This window comes from Magallana gigas, chromosome 6 (assembly GCF_963853765.1).
Source record: "Magallana gigas chromosome 6, xbMagGiga1.1, whole genome shotgun sequence".
NCBI lineage: Eukaryota > Metazoa > Mollusca > Bivalvia > Ostreida > Ostreidae > Magallana > Magallana gigas.
The window spans coordinates 30,265,759-30,285,597 of NC_088858.1; the positions used below are offsets into that span (position 1 = coordinate 30,265,759).

Genomic DNA, 19,839 nt, shown 5'->3' on the forward strand with positions numbered 1-19,839 from the left:
TTTCACAGCCTCAGTTAAATCCTGTTGTGATTAATCACCCGCGACTGTCTTATCTTTAGAGGTTATAAATACGGGTGATGCAAACACATATACCATGCATTGAACATTACATTCGATAATCATTACATTTCTTGTTGATACTACAATTAGAAGGTAACTTGTAATTATTTAATAACTCTGCCAAATTAATGCAAAACCGTTTGTTTACAGTTATCTTCAAAACTAAAAACTGTTGTAATTGGGTCATAGGGTAGGACTAATTTCTCCAAAATACACAGTGCACAAACTGATTTTGTGTCACCTGGCTAACTCAATTGGAAATCATTTTATCGATAAAATGTATGAATGCATTAAAAAAAATGAAATTAAACAAATTGGATAAGTTTTTAAAAGTTGCCTATCATTCAACGACTGACGCTGAAATGTTTTTTGATCATTGGAATTGTCTTGCTAAACATTATATACTTGTGTACAGAAAAATCAAAAGGATGACTTTCTGGGGTCCTTTCTCATTTGATAAATTATTTGAAATCTGCAACAATTTTGGTATTTTTCAAACGAGTAAATTAAAACTTCTTTTAAAAAGTTCTGACACATTATAAGTATGAGGATATCCGTGCATTATCATTATTTTAAAGAAAATATTGCAGGAGAAAATCATCTTGGTTTGTAACCGTTTGTTGGTTTTGAGAGAATATGAAATAATTAATGGGCCTTAGTACAGAACTGATACCTGTATGCCTGACAATACATTAAATTATATAGCTTTTAACACATCATGTGACGTCATTTTCCAGTCAAATGTTTTCATCGATCAAGTGAGTAAGGATATAAAACATCACACAAGTTTACATCAGGTAAACAATTATTTAAGGGAAGTCCAATTAAGGTTTTTACTGTAGCCTTAGCAACTTTTGCCACAGAGTTCAAACACTGCGTACTGCCTTCCAGACTAGCTGGCGATTCTCTGTCCGTCAATCATTGTTAACTTTCACATATGTACATATGAGATATCAACTCTGAAAATGAAATGTATCTCATCTGCATGGTATATTCATAGAGCTTGGCATCTTAAATAAACACACTAAAAATATTCACTTAGATGTGGAAAATGAAAATTACACTAATTTAAGTTCGATATTTTTTTTTCATAAATACCAATATACCAAACAAGAAATATTGTAGGTAAATGGTAACTACCTTTTCCAGTATTTTCATCATATAAAATAAATATGCATTGAATGGCCTCGAAGACAACATATTAATGAAATAAAATGTTGGCACCCTTTTATTGTGTAGATTCAAAACGTCCACCAACAGTTTCCGTTCATTTTCTTAACAGGGGATGAACATATTAAAATGAAATTTAATATACAGGTTTATCATGTTAATCTCTAGGTCAAGTTCGATATTGGGTACGATCGAGCAATTTTTGACAGAGTAATGGCCCTTTGACGTAGAAAAATTCTAGTTTTTCTGAATTTCCGCTCATTTTCTTCGCAGAAGATGAACATATTGAAATGTAATTTATTATACAGGTTTATCATGATAATATCTAGGTCAAATTCGATATTGGGTACGATTGAGCAATTTTCGACAGAGTTATGGCCCTTGGACGTAGGAAAATTCTAGTTTTTCTGAGTTTCCGCTCATTTTCTTCGCAGAGGATGAACATATTAAAATGAAATTTGGTATACAGGTTTATCATGATAATATCTATGTCAAGTTCGATATTGGGTACGATCGAGCAATTTTCGACAGAGTTATGGCCCTTGGACTTAGAAAAAATCCAGGTATTTAAGTTTATGTTCATTTTCTTTGTGGATGTTTCCAAGGGAGGGGGGCATATGTGTTTCACAAACATCTCTTGTTTATTAACATTTAAACCTGTTTATTCCCAAAACTTCAAGGTTTATTACCAGGCTATTTTTAGAGCTATGATATTTAGAATTTTCCTTAAAATAGCATGCAAAATGCATTTGAATGCTTATAAATAAAGTCATAGACATATATTTTCAATTGAATACTTTATATCTAAATAAAAAAAAGTATCATATAACAGGAAGATTACTTGGTGGAAATCTTCACATTGTGGAGATAGGAAAAAATAGAAAATAATGGAAGATAGGTCACGTCTGACCGCAAAGTGTGTTACGTCAATGTAGTTCGCCATTGTTGCTCAGGTGAGCGATGTGGCCCATGGGCCTCTTGTTTTAATGTAGATTGGTTATTATTTTCGGAAGGTGACAGTTTAGTCTAAATTTCCTGTCTGATAAAGTTTTGGTCATCATTTATACTCAAAATAATTTGAATTGTTGTATTGTCTCCGAATCATCATGAAGTTTTCGACAAAGAAAGTAAAATGTAATTTAATGAAATTCCATTATCGTGTTTCAAGAACCACGTGCATTTTACAAAAATGCGAAACTGACTTCATGGACTTGGACCACGATCCGTTTAGGATCCTAAATTTGATTCTCTATGCCTGCTATATTTATAGTTTATGTTACCGAATCAAAATATAACTGAATAATCGGACGACATAGTTGTAAATTTATGCCCAATACGCGGAACGGTAGCTGGATCTACTTTTCTCTAAGCCTCTAATTTAATCACAATAAATAGAACGTGAATTTCTGGGGGGAAAATACTGCATATTAACAGTTATTTAGGGAATTATATTTACTTTTTACAGTCAATTTATTAATTAGTTAATTTTTGTTTAAAGAGTATTTGGTTGTAGGTCTACTATATGTTCATTAAGTACTTTTCTTTACATAATTACAATTGATATTGAAGATAAATAGATTGCACCAATTTTAATTTTTGATGAATAAAAGTTTTAATTTTGTTACCAAAAAATGCTTTAACTGAAATAGGAGTGGGATGTAACCAACAATATTGTTTTTCTTATATGCACAGTAACTCCTACTTTTTATTCCTTCATTTGGAACCATTATATGTAAAGAAAGTGCACAAATGATTTCAGAAAAAGTTTAATTCTAGAAACATGTCTATCGTTGGTCTATTTACCATACTAGTAAAACAAAATGAAAACTTTTATTCATCAAAATTTAAAATACTAGTATTTGCAACAAAAATCATGCTCCAGTTTTTCTTAGGGAACATAAATTATATTTTTAAGCATAACTTATAAAAAATTCTGAGTCTTAGTTTTGTCTAAAATAAACTCCGAGATGTTTTCAAGTAAACAGAACTGAAAATGTCTGAAACCAGCTTTTATTTTCTTAATTATAGGGAATTCCTGTTCAAGTTGCACTTTCTATGAGAATTTCCATGCACCATTTTTGGCCCATGTCCAGGGGGTCGGTCTGATCTCTCTTAAATGAAAACTAACATACTCTTTTCCTGTTTTCAATTTATTCCTTACGAATTGTACTTTTAAGAAATTATAAGCATCTAAAAAGTTTAATGTAGTTTTTTTTACGTGAATGAGCAGAATACACCCTTAAGATATCCATAAAAAGAAAATGTTACACACAGACAGTCAGACGGACGGACAGACCCAAATCAATATCCATCACTTTCAGTGAAAGCGGGGGATAGTATGTATTTCAATAGTGGTTTCAAAGTGATATTTGTAAAGAAATTCATTCTAAACTAGATTTGAAATAATCATTTCAACAGTGGTTGTATTTCATTATTGGTTGCAAAAAATCATAATGATAAATTCTTACAATGAAATACATTCCCAATTGCAAACACAATTGAAATAATTTATTTCAATAGTGTTTGCAACAGTGCATCTTTTCACCACCAGACGATTTTTTAAACATCTACTTTTAATCACTTTGTGAAAGCAATTTATGCAGTAATTTGAATTGTCTAGATTTTTTTTTAAAAATATGTCATATTTTTTTATCAAGCCAAGCTAAAATTTCAAAAACTTCAAAAAGCTTCACCCCCCATCCCTAAAAAAAGAAAAGAAAAGAAAAAGAAATGTTATTCATTCAATGTTCGTCCCCAAACAAATCACTACGACCATTGGATTAGTATATTAAATGTTATGCCTATAGCTCCAATTTTTTTCTATACTTGTCTATACCGGTTTTTGTTTACTCTGTGAAATTGCCGCACAGTGACTTCTATTTTTAATTCCCGTCAAGAACGTTCTGATATATTATATACTTGTCTGGAAATTACATAATCAGAATAAACAGGACATGAAGGAACTTAAGTACGTTTTTTTTTCTTCTCACAAATACAAAAGAAATGTTTGTTCTCTATCTAAAATATCGACCACTCATATCTTGAATGTCAGTCAATGTGCATGTGTATTAACATTTATCGTTTAGTTCCACTTGCAGGAGATGTCCAATGCATCAAATGCACTTTTCAGTTATAAAAGTAAAGACAAATTCTGTCAGTTGTAAATATGTCAAATTGAGCTGTTTAATGATATTGACAAAAAAGAACTCTTATCGGTTTACTGTGCAATCTTTATTGATTAACTCGGTCGGAAAATGTTAGATTTTTTTTCAATTAATTGAGGTTTGTGTATTTTTTATATAAAAGTTCAAGAACACCTGGGCGTTTATAGAGACATGATCTACCTCAACATGACAGTAATCTGCTATTTCACACAAATTTAATCAGATGGACCACTGACCATGCAGACCCACTATCAATCACTATATTGACTTTTGCAGAATATAGTTTTATTTAACACAGAGGATGAGATGTAAGCAATTAAGTTTCAAAATTAATTTCATCGATTTTGCCTGTTAAACTGTACATGATCAAGAAAAAAAAGATACTAGCATTGAATTAATTGATACATGTTAACTTCCCATATAATCCCAATTAAAAAAGATGATGATAATGATAAATATTTTTAAAAAATTCTTTATTTCCAAACAGCATCCCAAAAATGATTTGGTATATTTAACCAACCTAATATAATCTGGTTTAGGTTTTTCGAAAGGTGGTTAACTCGATGTTAAAGTTAATCACATAGTGTAACGCTTTCACAAGTGTGTTAGAGTTGGTTAATGTTCATAAAATTGAACCCAGGCTGCAAAATGTATTTGCAAAACCCCTAAATCTTAGTTCTTGTGATAAACAAATCGAATTTATTGGTGTGTGTAGTAGTAAGATTTCCATATAAGCCATGAGTTTGAACGCAGAATCCAGTTTCAACTAAGTAAGTGACACAGGCGCTAGTTTTTGCAATTTAGATTGAATAATGTGCAATCAATCAGGTTTGAAATTGTCTATTTATATATAAGGTAATAAATTTAAATGAATTGTTGAGTAGCCTGAATTGAGTCCTAAACTTTATGTGTCGTAATATTCCCAAGTATTACCACATTACGATTCCGCTGCTTATAGCTACCTGTAATTTAAGAACTCCGCATACTGAAATCCACCATTTGATAAAATAACAGCTTGTAATGTTAAAGTAACAGCATATAATGAAGATGTATTAGCTTATACTGACAAAATATCATAATGCAATGAGGAAGTATCAGCATGTAATGTAACAATAACAGCTTGTAATGATAAAGTATCATATCATGAAGAAGTATCGGCATATAATGAAAAAGCGTTGAAGAATCATCAAAATTATATAAAGAAGATCATCCACATGACCACAAAAGGCAGTTGAGATGTTCTATAATTTAAACAACCCTACATTTACCATACATCAAGAAGAAAAACTTTCGATACTACATGTACGTCCGACTTTAAATTCTTATTTCCTAAAAGTCTTAAAAACGAATGCATGTACTTTTATTTCTGTCCGTAGTATCCAACACTAAATGGTGATTTTGCCCTTTATCAAAACACAATTGAAAGTCTAAGATGCTTTGTGTCAAGTTTTATTTTTAAATTACACCACGTGACGTATCGAAACCGGGGATCGGATTGAAGTTCTTTTATTCAAATTGATATGCTTGTTGTATTGGGAACTGTGTCAGAGCTGCGTGTGTAGTTCCAAAAAGGAAACTCGATAAAAGATGATTAAAACATTTGCAAACAAAGCGACAATAAAGAAATGAAACAGAGATAAGAATTACCGATTTTCTGAGATAATGAACACTTAGATTGAGGGTTTATTATACAATTCTGTCATCTTTGGGATAAATGGACTTTAGGCACAACAAATTATGGCAACGACAGCTTTTATATCAAAATAAATGTTTTTGACGCACGTTTCTTTATCACCAGCCAAGAAACAGTCCGCAATGCGTCGATAAAAGTTTTACCTAAAACGTGTTTGTGCATCGTAAATAAATGCTACAAAAATAAAAAATAAGTAAAAACTAGGTTCAACAATGCCCCTCTTCTGTTTAATTTATTAATTAGAGATTGATATTAAAAATAAAACATAAAAAGTGATCGTAATAGGACAACCCACGAGTTGATTACTTATTATTTGTAATAATTACGTTTGATTGAAATTTCAAATGCGAGTCCGTAAATTAAAATTCTGGAAGAATTAGGACAGTCCTTGTTGTTAGGAGAAATCGAACCAAAATAATTTTTTGAAGAAAGACAGTCAGTGAAACAGTTGTATTTTTAAAGTCAAAAGTGAATCTTATGGTATACATTATAGTAGAAATATTTGTTTTTTACGTAGTTTGCACATTCATTTTTATCGATGATAAGGAGACAGAAGCGTAGCAGTATATGTACATATTAATCTTTCGTAAACTATTTACAGAGACTGGCTGTCTTATAACTTCGCATTGATAATTATGAAACTTTGTTTGCACATACTAGATAGCGCGCTATAAAACTTCGTTTGCGCATACTCTTGCAGTCATGAGACATTATCTTTCAAAACATGTTTTAAACTTCCGTCCTTGTCTGCAAATGAGATTTGTACTTCAAAATTACTGTATTTTAATAAGGGTAAGTTCAAATTAATGGAAGAGCCACTCTAACAGTTACCAGCGTTAACCTTTATATTTTTTGTGACGTCATAATAAGTTTTACAAACACTTTACATGCAAAAAAAAATGAATCTTTCTATGTATCAATGGTAATTACTCAAAGCTCCTGAAGATATTAATGAAACCGGTAGAGTTATAATCGGCCTTCTGTTGTGTGTGTACAGAGAAAATAATACTTGGCAAAATCTCTATTACATCATATATTAAGCCGAGACTCTTATATCAGCCCGAGAGTTGAAGTCCGGAGTGTGATTTGGTCGAGGGTAGATATTCAAAGGGAATTATATCATACCCGAGTGAATATTTATGACAGCCGATTGATTACTTCAGAGCAACGGCCGCATTGCCAACCCCTTCTCAAACATTGATATTCAAAACTGTATATTAAATGTAGTTGCTGTTTCTTTTGTAGGTTCTTTAGTATTATTAGTAATGGTGCTATAAATTTTGGTGGATTTTGTTGTTCTTTTTTGTATCCCATGTACATGTAATTTATTTTTTGTGTCCCAAAAAAGGAATTGGTTGTCCAAAAAATTTGACAATTTCGATAGTTCGTGTCGTTGGACATTCTTACATCTTCCCAAGTCAACGGTTTCTAATCCGTTCCGCTACTCACACACTGTGTTTATGTAGAGCGGGGCGGATAAGAAATTCTTGACTTGGGAATATGCCATTCTGAGTTTTTTTGTTTTTTAATTATAGATAGTTAACCAATACACTTTAATTTGACCTGCTTATACAAGGAGAGGAATAACATAGGCAAAGCCTATTACCAATCCTTATATATATATATATATATATATATATATATATATATATATATATATATATATATATATATATATATATATATATATATATATATATATATATATATATATATATATATTATTAATTTTTAAATCAGCAATTCAATTGTATTTTCAGGAAGATTATATAGGAAATTGCATTCTCTAGTATTTTGCACAAATACCTGGTAAGGTATCATAATTTTTTGCAAGAAAGCTTGTTAAAGAAAAACATTAACAAATTCCTGGGAAAAGTTATATAAAATAGAGAAAAGTGTCATCTGACCTTAAAGCGTATAATTATACAGCCGTGGTTTAATCTTTGAATCGCCTTTTAAATATATATGCCACTTGATAAGGTTCGATCTTAAGAATGAACGGTTTGCAATATTTTATTCATTCAGTTAGAAAATGTGGACGATAAAGCATAATTTTATTTTCATCGTCATTTTTTTTCACATTTCATTTTTCATTTGTGAACACCAGCCTAGTACCTGCTTTCAAAAGTGTCACGATGATGAGTGCCGTAATGGGCTTTTAGAAAAAGGGTAAGGTTTCTGGGTTTTTTTTTCTTACCTTGAATTTCATCAATTACAAATGTATGTGGTAAACTCACTATGACAATAAATATTTTAGCAATCACGTTGTTCGATCATCTGAGAGAAGCTGTGTAGTAAAGTATCATGTACACTGCCATTTCTGGAACCTCGGTAGATGCACCAAATATAAGTATGGTTACAGTATATGTTTCTTCTTTAATTAGTTACAATCAATATATACAAATCAGCTAAAATTTATGATGTTAAATATATCCACTTCATGATTAATAGTAATTTCTTTCTTATTGTTCATTTTCAAGGTTTTAGTTATCTCTTGTGATCAAAATATGTCTGAAGTCCGGTGTGACAGAGAATATTCACAAGAATGTTAGAGAATACTAGTCGTAGTCGGGAGAACTCGTAACTTAGTTATAGGGTATAAGTTCTATAGAGAATTCGTACCCGGGTACGGAACCCTTACCCTCGAAGACTTTATAGTACACGCATATATATATATATATATATATATATATATATATATATATATATATATATATATATATATATATCATATTTTCTAGCAATAAAATAACTATGAAAATATCGGGTGCGAGTGCTCCAAAAAAAAATGTTTGATTATTTATGCTCTGCATGTTCTTATTATTAAAACTCTCATATCTACTAGTTACATGGATATAGATAAATATAAATATTAGTTTAAATAAAAAAATGAATAAATGAACAAATATATAAATATTGATCTTTTTTTCCTAGTGTTATTGTAGTTCTTTACCCTCTAAATGCACTTTTTAAAGATGGGCATTCCACTTTGATAAATCAATAATAAAAAAAGAATGAAAACTTATCCTTTTAATAAAAGTACATTTAGGATGGAGTCTAGACCCACTAATACCAAAAATTTAGGCATGAAACGTCATGTGGCTTAATTGTGAAACCCTTTATCTCTTGTGTTTACAGAATGATTGCATGTTATTGACATGCATTGTAAAAATTATAGCATAAACAATGTCACCCCAGCGAATGTTATCGTCATTTAAATTTAGACCATTTCGGTTTCGCAGTAAACATTTTGCCTCGTGTTTATGGCTTATTTCCTAGAATCGATAGGTACTTGTAGTCAAGTATAAAATCTAGATGTTTACTGAATTTAAAATTTATAATCATTAAATGGTGGAAAAATGAGTTATAAAGATAAATGAGACAATAGAAAATATAGGTTTTTTATGCTATTGGAGCAATTAACATGCTTAGTAGCGATCCCCCGTAGGATTAATATTCGATCCGCGCCTGGCCTAGTAATATAATCAATAGTGAAACAGACTATACTATTTTATGCAGAATGTTACTTGAAAATGGTTCGATATACTTTGTTTTTATACAAAAACTGACACCCATTCTTTTTTTTAAAGCATGGTATTGCACACCAAAAGCCTCAAGCATGGCTATGATTCTATTAACCAACTCAATGTATTTTCAACCACGTGTAGAGTGGTTGATCACGTACGATAACTCTGTTCTAAATATCATCGTTTAGTTTAATTAACCACTAGATGATAAAATAAGACATATATCTTAATAGATTTTCATCTTTAAAATATTTTATAGCAGGATATGATATGAAAAACGACCAGTACTTACGTATTTTGAGAATATTATCCGAACACTTATACTTCCGCTCAAAATTTCACAGGAACTAAAAAAATCTCGGAGAAGTCTCCTGAACTTTCATTCGAGCACTCATCTTATTACATACTTAGCAATGATAAAGAAAACATTCCGAACACATTCAAAGGGTTGAATGTAAACAAGCAAAAAATAAATATTTTTGCAACATCTGAACAGGTTCTTTTTCATTGCTCCAAGTGGGACGCTTTGTACGCCCCTGTCCTTTTCAAATCTGTTACATTTAAGGCATACTTTAGACCCTGGACTGGCCTCAAAATTTGCCTAGTTGTTTTTTGTCTCTCATTTGGCTTGGCAGATTTTTTAGTCTTATTGTTCCTTGTTCTTTTGGCCTGCTTTCAAAATTGGCATCCCTTTAAACTGCAATAGATAAGTCGTAATTTATTTTTAAAAAGTATAAATACAATTTATTTAACATTACAAAATTTTGAAAGATTATTTTCCAGAATGAAGTGATGATAAAGCGATAAAGATTTACTCTTTAGTCAAGGACCCTTTCCACATACATGTAATTGTGTTATAGGGACTTGGAATTAAGATTCAAAATTTTATTTTTTGTTTTTTATGTATAAAATGGTTTACTTGTGCATTTTGAATGATTGACCGAAATTTGAATGTTTAAAGTCAAGTCATAAGAGAGATACAGAGGTAAGAATATATTGTTATGTAAACAAAGCTCGAGTCTTATATATGTACAAACTTTACGAATAATGATAAGTAATGAATTACCATTTATTTGACAAAATGAATCGTGGCAAACAAGATAACCTGATTAAATGTGTTTATAAACAATACTAACAACAGAAAAAGCAACACATGATTGAAACTTGTTACAGTACAACACATTTGTAAACAATAACAAGACTCGGGCTTTGTTTACAAAACAAAGAATTTCAAACTCTGTATCTTGCTTATAACTCAATATTTGACTTTTAAGTTTTGACAAAGCATTAAATATACCCATTTTAACCATTCTAAACAATAAGAATCAGAAAATGAATTCTAAAACTTTAAGCTCAAATCGTGTCCAAGTCCCTTTAAAAAAAACATGTAAACGTATGTGATAGAATAAATGACTTTACTCCCCTCCTGGAGGAATAATTTGGGATTTGTCGGAAATGCTGGAACTGTAGAAAAAATGCATTATTATATGTAAGAAAGAAAATCGGCGAATTTGTAAAACATAAAATACAAACCAAATTAATAAGTGATGAACTTTTTAACCATGGATCGAACAATATTAAGCAAGCATCAAACAGCCATTCAATAAATCTGAATAATAAAGACATTTTCTTATTCATAGAGAAAAAAACCCAGAGATTCGGATAGATTAAAAACAATAAAATGCTTTCTTTGGTGAATCATTCGGGATATGAAGGTAGCGACATTGCAGGAAAAATACATAAACCGCGATAGCTGGTTATGTTAATTTTTCCTACAATGATCGCTTCCTTCATAACCCGCATGAATCATCAAAGAAAGCATTTTATTATTTATATTAACATCTTCCTTTAACTAATTAATAAATTGATTTGGTATATTTAACCAACCTAATATAATCTGGTTTAGGTTTTTCGAAAGGTGGTTAACTCGATGTTAAAGTTAATCACATAGTGTAACGCTTTCACAAGTGTGTTAGAGTTGGTTAATGTTCATAAAATTGAACTCAGGCTGCAAAATGTATTTGCAAAACCCCTAAATCTTAGTTCTTGTGATAAACAAATCGAATTTATTGGTGTGTGTAGTAGTAAGATTTCCATATAAGCCATGAGTTTGAACGCAGAATCCAGTTTCAACTAAGTAAGTGACACAGGCGCTAGTTTTTGCAATTTAGATTGAATAATGTGCAATCAATCAGGTTTGAAATTGTCTATTTATATATAAGGTAATAAATTTAAATGAATTGTTGAGTAGCCTGAATTGAGTCCTAAACTTTATGTGTCGTAATATTCCCAAGTATTACCACATTACGATTCCGCTGCTTATAGCTACCTGTAATTTAAGAACTCCGCATACTGAAATCCACCATTTGATAAAATAACAGCTTGTAATGTTAAAGTAACAGCATATAATGAAGATGTATTAGCTTATACTGACAAAATATCATAATGCAATGAGGAAGTATCAGCATGTAATGTAACAATAACAGCTTGTAATGATAAAGTATCATATCATGAAGAAGTATCGGCATATAATGAAAAAGCGTTGAAGAATCATCAAAATTATATAAAGAAGATCATCCACATGACCACAAAAGGCAGTTGAGATGTTCTATAATTTAAACAACCCTACATTTACCATACATCAAGAAGAAAAACTTTCGATACTACATGTACGTCCGACTTTAAATTCTTATTTCCTAAAAGTCTTAAAAACGAATGCATGTACTTTTATTTCTGTCCGTAGTATCCAACACTAAATGGTGATTTTGCCCTTTATCAAAACACAATTGAAAGTCTAAGATGCTTTGTGTCAAGTTTTATTTTTAAATTACACCACGTGACGTATCGAAACCGGGGATCGGATTGAAGTTCTTTTATTCAAATTGATATGCTTGTTGTATTGGGAACTGTGTCAGAGCTGCGTGTGTAGTTCCAAAAAGGAAACTCGATAAAAGATGATTAAAACATTTGCAAACAAAGCGACAATAAAGAAATGAAACAGAGATAAGAATTACCGATTTTCTGAGATAATGAACACTTAGATTGAGGGTTTATTATACAATTCTGTCATCTTTGGGATAAATGGACTTTAGGCACAACAAATTATGGCAACGACAGCTTTTATATCAAAATAAATGTTTTTGACGCACGTTTCTTTATCACCAGCCAAGAAACAGTCCGCAATGCGTCGATAAAAGTTTTACCTAAAACGTGTTTGTGCATCGTAAATAAATGCTACAAAAATAAAAAATAAGTAAAAACTAGGTTCAACAATGCCCCTCTTCTGTTTAATTTATTAATTAGAGATTGATATTAAAAATAAAACATAAAAAGTGATCGTAATAGGACAACCCACGAGTTGATTACTTATTATTTGTAATAATTACGTTTGATTGAAATTTCAAATGCGAGTCCGTAAATTAAAATTCTGGAAGAATTAGGACAGTCCTTGTTGTTAGGAGAAATCGAACCAAAATAATTTTTTGAAGAAAGACAGTCAGTGAAACAGTTGTATTTTTAAAGTCAAAAGTGAATCTTATGGTATACATTATAGTAGAAATATTTGTTTTTTACGTAGTTTGCACATTCATTTTTATCGATGATAAGGAGACAGAAGCGTAGCAGTATATGTACATATTAATCTTTCGTAAACTATTTACAGAGACTGGCTGTCTTATAACTTCGCATTGATAATTATGAAACTTTGTTTGCACATACTAGATAGCGCGCTATAAAACTTCGTTTGCGCATACTCTTGCAGTCATGAGACATTATCTTTCAAAACATGTTTTAAACTTCCGTCCTTGTCTGCAAATGAGATTTGTACTTCAAAATTACTGTATTTTAATAAGGGTAAGTTCAAATTAATGGAAGAGCCACTCTAACAGTTACCAGCGTTAACCTTTATATTTTTTGTGACGTCATAATAAGTTTTACAAACACTTTACATGCAAAAAAAAATGAATCTTTCTATGTATCAATGGTAATTACTCAAAGCTCCTGAAGATATTAATGAAACCGGTAGAGTTATAATCGGCCTTCTGTTGTGTGTGTACAGAGAAAATAATACTTGGCAAAATCTCTATTACATCATATATTAAGCCGAGACTCTTATATCAGCCCGAGAGTTGAAGTCCGGAGTGTGATTTGGTCGAGGGTAGATATTCAAAGGGAATTATATCATACCCGAGTGAATATTTATGACAGCCGATTGATTACTTCAGAGCAACGGCCGCATTGCCAACCCCTTCTCAAACATTGATATTCAAAACTGTATATTAAATGTAGTTGCTGTTTCTTTTGTAGGTTCTTTAGTATTATTAGTAATGGTGCTATAAATTTTGGTGGATTTTGTTGTTCTTTTTTGTATCCCATGTACATGTAATTTATTTTTTGTGTCCCAAAAAAGGAATTGGTTGTCCAAAAAATTTGACAATTTCGATAGTTCGTGTCGTTGGACATTCTTACATCTTCCCAAGTCAACGGTTTCTAATCCGTTCCGCTACTCACACACTGTGTTTATGTAGAGCGGGGCGGATAAGAAATTCTTGACTTGGGAATATGCCATTCTGAGTTTTTTTGTTTTTTAATTATAGATAGTTAACCAATACACTTTAATTTGACCTGCTTATACAAGGAGAGGAATAACATAGGCAAAGCCTATTACCAATCCTTATATATATATATATATATATATATATATATATATATATATATATATATATATATATATATATATATATATATATATATATATATATATATATATATTATTAATTTTTAAATCAGCAATTCAATTGTATTTTCAGGAAGATTATATAGGAAATTGCATTCTCTAGTATTTTGCACAAATACCTGGTAAGGTATCATAATTTTTTGCAAGAAAGCTTGTTAAAGAAAAACATTAACAAATTCCTGGGAAAAGTTATATAAAATAGAGAAAAGTGTCATCTGACCTTAAAGCGTATAATTATACAGCCGTGGTTTAATCTTTGAATCGCCTTTTAAATATATATGCCACTTGATAAGGTTCGATCTTAAGAATGAACGGTTTGCAATATTTTATTCATTCAGTTAGAAAATGTGGACGATAAAGCATAATTTTATTTTCATCGTCATTTTTTTTCACATTTCATTTTTCATTTGTGAACACCAGCCTAGTACCTGCTTTCAAAAGTGTCACGATGATGAGTGCCGTAATGGGCTTTTAGAAAAAGGGTAAGGTTTCTGGTTTTTTTTTTCTTACCTTGAATTTCATCAATTACAAATGTATGTGGTAAACTCACTATGACAATAAATATTTTAGCAATCACGTTGTTCGATCATCTGAGAGAAGCTGTGTAGTAAAGTATCATGTACACTGCCATTTCTGGAACCTCGGTAGATGCACCAAATATAAGTATGGTTACAGTATATGTTTCTTCTTTAATTAGTTACAATCAATATATACAAATCAGCTAAAATTTATGATGTTAAATATATCCACTTCATGATTAATAGTAATTTCTTTCTTATTGTTCATTTTCAAGGTTTTAGTTATCTCTTGTGATCAAAATATGTCTGAAGTCCGGTGTGACAGAGAATATTCACAAGAATGTTAGAGAATACTAGTCGTAGTCGGGAGAACTCGTAACTTAGTTATAGGGTATAAGTTCTATAGAGAATTCGTACCCGGGTACGGAACCCTTACCCTCGAAGACTTTATAGTACACGCATATATATATATATATATATATATATATATATATATATATATATATATATATATATATATATATATATATCATATTTTCTAGCAATAAAATAACTATGAAAATATCGGGTGCGAGTGCTCCAAAAAAAAATGTTTGATTATTTATGCTCTGCATGTTCTTATTATTAAAACTCTCATATCAACTAGTTACATGGATATAGATAAATATAAATATTAGTTTAAATAAAAAAATGAATAAATGAACAAATATATAAATATTGATCTTTTTTTCCTAGTGTTATTGTAGTTCTTTACCCTCTAAATGCACTTTTTAAAGATGGGCATTCCACTTTGATAAATCAATAATAAAAAAAGAATGAAAACTTATCCTTTTAATAAAAGTACATTTAGGATGGAGTCTAGACCCACTAATACCAAAAATTTAGGCATGAAACGTCATGTGGCTTAATTGTGAAACCCTTTATCTCTTGTGTTTACAGAATGATTGCATGTTATTGACATGCATTGTAAAAATTATAGCATAAACAATGTCACCCCAGCGAATGTTATCGTCATTTAAATTTAGACCATTTCGGTTTCGCAGTAAACATTTTGCCTCGTGTTTATGGCTTATTTCCTAGAATCGATAGGTACTTGTAGTCAAGTATAAAATCTAGATGTTTACTGAATTTAAAATTTATAATCATTAAATGGTGGAAAAATGAGTTATAAAGATAAATGAGACAATAGAAAATATAGGTTTTTTATGCTATTGGAGCAATTAACATGCTTAGTAGCGATCCCCCGTAGGATTAATATTCGATCCGCGCCTGGCCTAGTAATATAATCAATAGTGAAACAGACTATACTATTTTATGCAGAATGTTACTTGAAAATGGTTCGATATACTTTGTTTTTATACAAAAACTGACACCCATTCTTTTTTTTAAAGCATGGTATTGCACACCAAAAGCCTCAAGCATGGCTATGATTCTATTAACCAACTCAATGTATTTTCAACCACGTGTAGAGTGGTTGATCACGTACGATAACTCTGTTCTAAATATCATCGTTTAGTTTAATTAACCACTAGATGATAAAATAAGACATATATCTTAATAGATTTTCATCTTTAAAATATTTTATAGCAGGATATGATATGAAAAACGACCAGTACTTACGTATTTTGAGAATATTATCCGAACACTTATACTTCCGCTCAAAATTTCACAGGAACTAAAAAAATCTCGGAGAAGTCTCCTGAACTTTCATTCGAGCACTCATCTTATTACATACTTAGCAATGATAAAGAAAACATTCCGAACACATTCAAAGGGTTGAATGTAAACAAGCAAAAAATAAATATTTTTGCAACATCTGAACAGGTTCTTTTTCATTGCTCCAAGTGGGACGCTTTGTACGCCCCTGTCCTTTTCAAATCTGTTACATTTAAGGCATACTTTAGACCCTGGACTGGCCTCAAAATTTGCCTAGTTGTTTTTTGTCTCTCATTTGGCTTGGCAGATTTTTTAGTCTTATTGTTCCTTGTTCTTTTGGCCTGCTTTCAAAATTGGCATCCCTTTAAACTGCAATAGATAAGTCGTAATTTATTTTTAAAAAGTATAAATACAATTTATTTAACATTACAAAATTTTGAAAGATTATTTTCCAGAATGAAGTGATGATAAAGCGATAAAGATTTACTCTTTAGTCAAGGACCCTTTCCACATACATGTAATTGTGTTATAGGGACTTGGAATTAAGATTCAAAATTTTATTTTTTGTTTTTTATGTATAAAATGGTTTACTTGTGCATTTTGAATGATTGACCGAAATTTGAATGTTTAAAGTCAAGTCATAAGAGAGATACAGAGGTAAGAATATATTGTTATGTAAACAAAGCTCGAGTCTTATATATGTACAAACTTTACGAATAATGATAAGTAATGAATTACCATTTATTTGACAAAATGAATCGTGGCAAACAAGATAACCTGATTAAATGTGTTTATAAACAATACTAACAACAGAAAAAGCAACACATGATTGAAACTTGTTACAGTACAACACATTTGTAAACAATAACAAGACTCGGGCTTTGTTTACAAAACAAAGAATTTCAAACTCTGTATCTTGCTTATAACTCAATATTTGACTTTTAAGTTTTGACAAAGCATTAAATATACCCATTTTAACCATTCTAAACAATAAGAATCAGAAAATGAATTCTAAAACTTTAAGCTCAAATCGTGTCCAAGTCCCTTTAAAAAAAACATGTAAACGTATGTGATAGAATAAATGACTTTACTCCCCTCCTGGAGGAATAATTTGGGATTTGTCGGAAATGCTGGAACTGTAGAAAAAATGCATTATTATATGTAAGAAAGAAAATCGGCGAATTTGTAAAACATAAAATACAAACCAAATTAATAAGTGATGAACTTTTTAACCATGGATCGAACAATATTAAGCAAGCATCAAACAGCCATTCAATAAATCTGAATAATAAAGACATTTTCTTATTCATAGAGAAAAAAACCCAGAGATTCGGATAGATTAAAAACAATAAAATGCTTTCTTTGGTGAATCATTCGGGATATGAAGGTAGCGACATTGCAGGAAAAATACATAAACCGCGATAGCTGGTTATGTTAATTTTTCCTACAATGATCGCTTCCTTCATAACCCGCATGAATCATCAAAGAAAGCATTTTATTATTTATATTAACATCTTCCTTTAACTAATTAATAAATTGATTATGAAAAGTTAGTAAAATTCACTAAATTACTTTTAATGTACATAAGTACGTTAGCTAAAGGAAACAGCAAAATCGTCTCTTGTGAGACTTTGAGTCTGGCATCATCATGATTATTTCGTTTAGTCCGTGAGTTTACTTAGGTCGCTGTAGATTCAGACCAATCGATAAACAGGGCGTGTCAATTTAAGTCCTGTCAGTTTCAGCCGCTGTAGATTTCGACCAATCGATAAATAGGGCGTGTAAATTTCAATTTGGCTGTTTCTATAGAGCTATCAATTGACTATGTTTTTCCGTAAGAAAAAGGGGAAATTATACATGGTAGATGTAAATATATATTTATTAATTTGATATTTAGATTGTGCCAATGTAATATGTGGAGCAAAAATGACCTAAGAGATAATTGATGAAATTCCAAGGCTAATTTTTTACCACAATTTATTTCAGAAGTTAGTTTTTTTCGAATTATTTAATTGATAGAGTACATTTTCAATTTATTTAGTCCTTTAAAATGGCAAACATTCAAATTATACTTTTGTGTAAAATGTGTAACGAAGTATTTAATGATGGTAAACTCAACATAAACGGCCCAAGTGCACATACATGTAAATCTAGTATATTGAATAAGGGTTCATATAAATTTAAGATTAATATAGAAAAGGTTTATGTAACCTATGAAAAAATTCTATTTAAACTGGAGTCATTGACTGTCTTGCATTGAAATAAAAGATAAATGCATCATTTTGTATTCAAAAAAATTAAGGACTTATGACAAGTCTAAAACACAGTTGGAGCTTTCAATATGAAAAAATGAAATGCTATACATTTCTTATATAAATACACCTTTGAACTACACGTACATCGTGCATGCATATTTTCAGCATTATTCATTACTAAATCTGCTAAACGACATGAAACGTAAATCAAATGATTGAATACAAATAATCGAACGATAACTATCGATTGTTTGTCTAAATTGTAGGCGCTCCCCAGCTTATTTTGTAAATGACGAACGATATCTACCCTCTTTACGATAAAATCAACAAGTAGACGTCAGACAACCACCATTTTGAATCTCGTCGGCAACCTACCTTTAATTTAATTGAGGGGTTCTCCGGGTAGGATGGGCTGGTCATGAACATCGGGCACTCTGAATTTTTGAAATAAAATATTTGCAAGCCAGAACTCAGCACCAATACACCGCATACTCGCGTTTTTAGACATTTCTCAAGCATTTTTATGATCTCGGTTATACAACAAAATACTTTAAACTGTTAAGGTGGCTCTATACACCACTTTTTGATGACGAAGTACGCAAAAAAGTAACTCTGGAAGAATGCAATTCCGGTACTGGCTGATTTAAACTGAGGCGAATTTATTGGGACCGCTCTTTTGAAAATTTGTTAAATGAATAGATTTAATTTAATTGGAAAATTCATTTCTTAACAAGTAATGTGGTATGTGACACCTTCATGTTGTGTCGTATTATTTATCGAAATAGACAATAAAATCAAGTATAGTTTCTGAAATAGTAGTTTCTTTCCCATTACAGACATCTTGCAGCGTAGCGCAGTGGGATAGTGGGTTTACTACAAATCTGGAGGTCATGAGTTCGAATCCCGTTGAGGACAATTAAATTTTTTACTTTCCAAAATTATATAAAACGTATTTTTTGGTTGAATACTTTGAAAGAAAATTCTATTCTAAACCTGTGAAAGTATTTCAATTATGATATACTTTAATCCACATTAATATCGACAGATGTTCCTTACCACCT

General features: G+C 30.7%; 1 protein-coding gene across 1 annotated transcript in view; it reads right to left on the minus strand.

The window, feature by feature from the left end:
• Nucleotides 1–3,790: 3,790 nt before the first annotated feature.
• Nucleotides 3,791–19,839, minus strand: part of LOC105325327 (dual oxidase 2) — a 117,014-nt gene continuing 100,965 nt past the window's right edge. The window contains exon 32 of the mRNA XM_066087700.1: nucleotides 3,791–3,800. The gene's annotated coding sequence lies outside the window, so the exon portion shown is untranslated. The remainder of the gene's footprint in view (nucleotides 3,801–19,839) is intronic.